The sequence below is a fragment of the Pseudophryne corroboree genome, chromosome 4, assembly GCF_028390025.1.
Source record: "Pseudophryne corroboree isolate aPseCor3 chromosome 4, aPseCor3.hap2, whole genome shotgun sequence".
NCBI classification, from domain to species: domain Eukaryota; kingdom Metazoa; phylum Chordata; class Amphibia; order Anura; family Myobatrachidae; genus Pseudophryne; species Pseudophryne corroboree.
The window spans coordinates 21,804,145-21,810,144 of NC_086447.1; the positions used below are offsets into that span (position 1 = coordinate 21,804,145).

The window sequence follows — 6,000 nt, forward strand, 5'->3', positions numbered from 1 at the left end:
TGTGACTGTACTGCCGGCAGCCGGTATACTCTATAGACGCTGTGTGACATCACCCCCAGTAATACAGAGCGGCCGCACCCTGACTGACAGTGTACTGTGACTGTACTGCCGGCAGCCGGTATACTCTATAGACGCTGTGTGACATCACACCCCCAGTAATACAGAGCGGCCGCAACCTGACTGACAGTGTACTGTGACTGTACTGCCGGCAGCCAGTATACTCTATAGACGCTGTGTGACGTCAACCCCAGTAATACAGAGCGGCCGCACCCTGACTGACAGTGTACTGTGACTGTACTGCCGGCAGCCGGTATACTCTATAGACGCTGTGTGACGTCACCCCCAGTAATACAGAGCGGCCGCACCCTGACTGACAGTGTACTGTGACTGTACTGCCGGCAGCCGGTATACTCTATAGACGCTGTGTGAACATCACCCCCAGTAATACAGAGCGGCCGCACCCTGACTGACAGTGTACTGTGACTGTACTGCCGGCAGCCGGTATACTCTATAGACGCTGTGTGACGTCACCCCCAGTAATACAGAGCGGCCGCACCCTGACTGACAGTGTACTGTGACTGTACTGCCGGCAGCCAGTATACTCTATAGACGCTGTGTGACATCACCCCCTAATAATACAGAGCGGCCGCACCCTGACTGACAGTGTACTGTGACTGTACTGCCGGCAGCCGGTATACTCTATAGACGCTGTGTGACATCACCCCCAGTAATACAGAGCGCGCCGCACCCTGACTGACAGTGTACTGTGACTGTACTGCCGGCAGCCGGTATACTCTATAGACGCTGTGTGACGTCACCCCCAGTAATACAGAGCGGCCGCACCCTGACTGACAGTGTACTGTGACTGTACTGCCGGCAGCCAGTATACTCTATAGACGCTGTGTGACATCACACCCAGTAATACAGAGCGGCCGCACCCTGACTGACAGTGTACTGTGACTGTACTGCCGGCAGCCGGTATACTCTATAGACGCTGTGTGACGTCACCCCCAGTAATACAGAGCGGCCGCACCCTGACTGACAGTGTACTGTGACTGTACTGCCGGCAGCCGGTATACTCTATAGACGCTGTGTGACATCACCCCCCAGTAATACAGAGCGGCCGCACCCTGACTGACAGTGTACTGTGACTGTACTGCCGGCAGCCGGTATACTCTATAGACGCTGTGTGACGTCACCCCCAGTAATACAGAGCGGCCGCACCCTGACTGACAGTGTTACTGTGACTGTACTGCCGGCAGCCGGTATACTCTATAGACGCTGTGTGACGTCACCCCCAGTAATACAGAGCGGCCGCACCCTGACTGACAGTGTACTGTGACTGTACTGCCGGCAGCCGGTATACTCTATAGACGCTGTGTGACATCACACCCAGTAATACAGAGCGGCCGCACCCTGACTGACAGTGTACTGTGACTGTACTGCCGGCAGCCGGTATACTCTATAGACGCTGTGTGACATCACACCCAGTAATACAGAGCGGCCGCACCCTGACTGACAGTGTACTGTGACTGTACTGCCGGCAGCCGGTATACTCTATAGACGCTGTGTAACATCACACCCCCAGTAATACAGAGCGGCCGCACCCTGACTGACAGTGTACTGTGACTGTACTGCCGGCAGCCGGTATACTCTATAGACGCTGTGTGACGTCACCCCCAGTAATACAGAGCGGCCGCACCCTGACTGACAGTGTACTGTGACTGTACTGCCGGCAGCCGGTATACTCTATAGACGCTGTGTGACATCACCCCCAGTAATACAGAGCGGGCCGCACCCTGACTGACAGTGTACTGTGACTGTACTGCCGGCAGCCGGTATACTCTATAGACGCTGTGTGACATCACCCCCCCAGTAATACAGAGCGGGCCGCACCCTGACTGACAGTGTACTGTGACTGTACTGCCGGCAGCCGGTATACTCTATAGACGCTGTGTGACATCACCCCCCAGTAATACAGAGCGGGCCGCACCCTGACTGACAGTGTACTGTGACTGTACTGCCGGCAGCCGGTATACTCTATAGACGCTGTGTGACGTCACCCCCAGTAATACAGAGCGGCCGCACCCTGACTGACAGTGTACTGTGACTGTACTGCCGGCAGCCGGTATACTCTATAGACGCTGTGTGACGTCACCCCCAGTAATACAGAGCGTCCGCACCCTGACTGACAGTGTACTGTGACTGTACTGCCGGCAGCCGGTATACTCTATAGACGCTGTGCGACGTCACCCCCCAGTAATACAGAGCGGCCGCACCCTGACTGACAGTGTACTGTGACTGTACTGCCGGCAGCCGGTATACTCTATAGACGCTGTGTGACGTCACACCCAGTAATACAGAGCGGCCGCACCCTGACTGACAGTGTACTGTGACTGTACTGCCGGCAGCCGGTATACTCTATAGACGCTGTGTGACGTCACCCCCCAGTAATACAGAGCGGCCGCACCCTGACTGACAGTGTACTGTGACTGTACTGCCGGCAGCCGGTATACTCTATAGACGCTGTGTGACGTCAACCCCAGTAATACAGAGCGGCCGCACCCTGACTGACGGTGTACTGTGACTGTACTGCCGGCAGCCGGTATACTCTATAGACGCTGTGTGACATCACCCCCAGTAATACAGAGCGGCCACACCCTGACTGACAGTGTACTGTGACTGTACTGCCGGCAGCCGGTATACTCTATAGACGCTGTGTGACGTCACCCCCAGTAATACAGAGCGGCCGCACCCTGACTGACAGTGGTACTGTGACTGTACTGCCGGCAGCCGGTATACTCTATAGACGCTGTGTGACGTCACCCCCCAGTAATACAGAGCGGCCGCACCCTGACTGACAGTGTACTGTGACTGTACTGCCGGCAGCCGGTATACTCTATAGACGCTGTGTGACGTCACCCCCAGTAATACAGTGCGGCCGCACCCTGACTGACAGTGTACTGTGACTGTACTGCCTGGCAGCCGGTATACTCTATAGACGCTGTGTGACGTCACCCCCCAGTAATACAGAGCGGCCGCACCCTGACTGACAGTGTACTGTGACTGTACTGCCGGCAGCCGGTATACTCTATAGACGCTGTGTGACGTCACCCCCAGTAATACAGAGCGGCCGCACCCTGACTGACAGTGTACTGTGACTGTACTGCCGGCAGCCGGTATACTCTATAGACGCTGTGTGACGTCACCCCCCAGTAATACAGAGCGGCCGCACCCTGACTGACAGTGTACTGTGACTGTACTGCCGGCAGCCGGTATACTCTATAGACGCTGTGTGACAGTCACCCCCAGTAATACAGAGCGGCCGCACCCTGACTGACAGTGTACTGTGACTGTACTGCCGGCAGCCGGTATACTCTATAGACGCTGTGTGACGTCACCCCCAGTAATACAGAGCGGCCGCACCCTGACTGACAGTGTACTGTGACTGTACTGCCGGCAGCCGGTATACTCTATAGACGCTGTGTGACGTCACCCCCAGTAATACAGAGCGGGCCGCACCCTGACTGACAGTGTACTGTGACTGTACTGCCGGCAGCCGGTATACTCTATAGACGCTGTGTGACGATCACCCCCAGTAATACAGAGCGGCCGCACCCTGACTGACAGTGTACTGTGACTGTACTGCCGGCAGCCGGTATACTCTATAGACGCTGTGTGACGTCACCCCCAGTAATACAGAGCGGCCGCACCCTGACTGACAGTGTACTGTGACTGTACTGCCTGCAGCCGGTATACTCTATAGACGCTGTGTGACATCACCCCCAGTAATACAGAGCGGCCGCACCCTGACTGACAGTGTACTGTGACTGTACTGCCGCAGCTGGTATACTCTATAGACGCTGTGTGACATCACCCCCAGTAATACAGAGCGGCCGCACCCTGACTGACAGTGTACTGTGACTGTACTGCCTGCAGCCGGTATACTCTATAGACGCTGTGTGACATCACCCCCAGTAATACAGAGCGGCCGCACCCTGACTGACAGTGTACTGTGACTGTACTGCCGGCAGCCGGTATACTCTATAGACGCTGTGTGACATCACCCCCAGTAATACAGAGCGGCCGCACCCTGACTGACAGTGTACTGTGACTGTACTGCCGGCAGCCGGTATACTCTATAGACGCTGTGTGACGTCAACCCCAGTAATACAGAGCGGCCGCACCCTGACTGACAGTGTACTGTGACTGTACTGCCGGCAGCCGGTATACTCTATAGACGCTGTGTAACATCACTCCCCCAGTAATACAGAGCGGCCGCACCCTGACTGACAGTGTACTGTGACTGTACTGCCGGCAGCCGGTATACTCTATAGACGCTGTGTGACATCACCCCCAGTAATACAGAGCGGCCGCACCCTGACTGACAGTGTACTGTGACTGTACTGCCGGCAGCCGGTATACTCTATAGACGCTGTGTGACGTCACCCCCAGTAATACAGAGCGGCCGCACCCTGACTGACAGTGTACTGTGACTGTACTGCCTGCAGCCGGTATACTCTATAGACGCTGTGTGACAGTCACCCCCAGTAATACAGAGCGGCCGCACCCTGACTGACAGTGTACTGTGACTGTACTGCCGGCAGCCGGTATACTCTATAGACGCTGTGTGACGTCACACCCAGTAATACAGAGCGGCCGCACCCTGACTGACAGTGTACTGTGACTGTACTGCCGGCAGCCGGTATACTCTATAGACGCTGTGTGACGTCACCCCCAGTAATACAGAGCGGCCGCACCCTGACTGACAGTGTACTGTGACTGTACTGCCGGCAGCCAGTATACTCTATAGACGCTGTGTGACATCACCCCCAGTAATACAGAGCGGCCGCACCCTGACTGACAGTGTACTGTGACTGTACTGCCGGCAGCCGGTATACTCTATAGACGCTGTGTGACGTCACACCCAGTAATACAGAGCGGCCGCACCCTGACTGACAGTGTACTGTGACTGTACTGCCGGCAGCCAGTATACTCTATAGACGCTGTGTGACGTCACCCCCAGTAATACAGAGCGGCCGCACCCTGACTGACAGTGTACTGTGACTGTACTGCCGGCAGCCGGTATACTCTATAGACGCTGTGTGACATCACACCCAGTAATACAGAGCGGCCGCACCCTGACTGACAGTGTACTGTGACTGTACTGCCTGCAGCCGGTATACTCTATAGACGCTGTGTGACGTCACCCCCAGTAATACAGAGCGGCCGCACCCTGACTGACAGTGTACTGTGACTGTACTGCCGGCAGCCGGTATACTCTATAGACGCTGTGTGACAGTCACACCCCCAGTAATACAGAGCGGCCGCACCCTGACTGACAGTGTACTGTGACTGTACTGCCTGCAGCCGGTATACTCTATAGACGCTGTGTGACATCACCACCCAGTAATACAGAGCGGCCGCACCCTGACTGACAGTGTACTGTGACTGTACTGCCGGCAGCCGGTATACTCTATAGACGCTGTGTGACGTCACCCCCAGTAATACAGAGCGGGCCGCACCCTGACTGACAGTGTACTGTGACTGTACTGCCTGCAGCCGGTATACTCTATAGACGCTGTGTGACGTCACCCCCAGTAATACAGAGCGGCCGCACCCTGACTGACAGTGTACTGTGACTGTACTGCCGGCAGCCGGTATACTCTATAGACGCTGTGTGACGTCACCCCCAGTAATACAGAGCGGCCGCACCCTGACTGACAGTGTACTGTGACTGTACTGCCGGCAGCCGGTATACTCTATAGACGCTGTGTGACGTCACACCCCAGTAATACAGAGCGGCCGCACCCTGACTGACAGTGTACTGTGACTGTACTGCCGGCAGCCGGTATACTCTATAGACGCTGTGTGACGTCACCCCCAGTAATACAGAGCGGCCGCACCCTGACTGACAGTGTACTGTGACTGTACTGCCGGCAGCCGGTATACTCTATAGACGCTGTGTGACGTCACCCCCCAGTAATACAGAGCGTCCCG

At 56.0% G+C, this 6,000-nt stretch overlaps 1 protein-coding gene across 1 annotated transcript in view; it reads left to right on the plus strand.

Moving 5' to 3' along the window:
• Positions 1-6,000, plus strand: part of LOC134910760 (zinc finger protein 701-like) — a 158,494-nt gene that overhangs the window by 110,111 nt on the left and 42,383 nt on the right. The window lies entirely within an intron of this gene.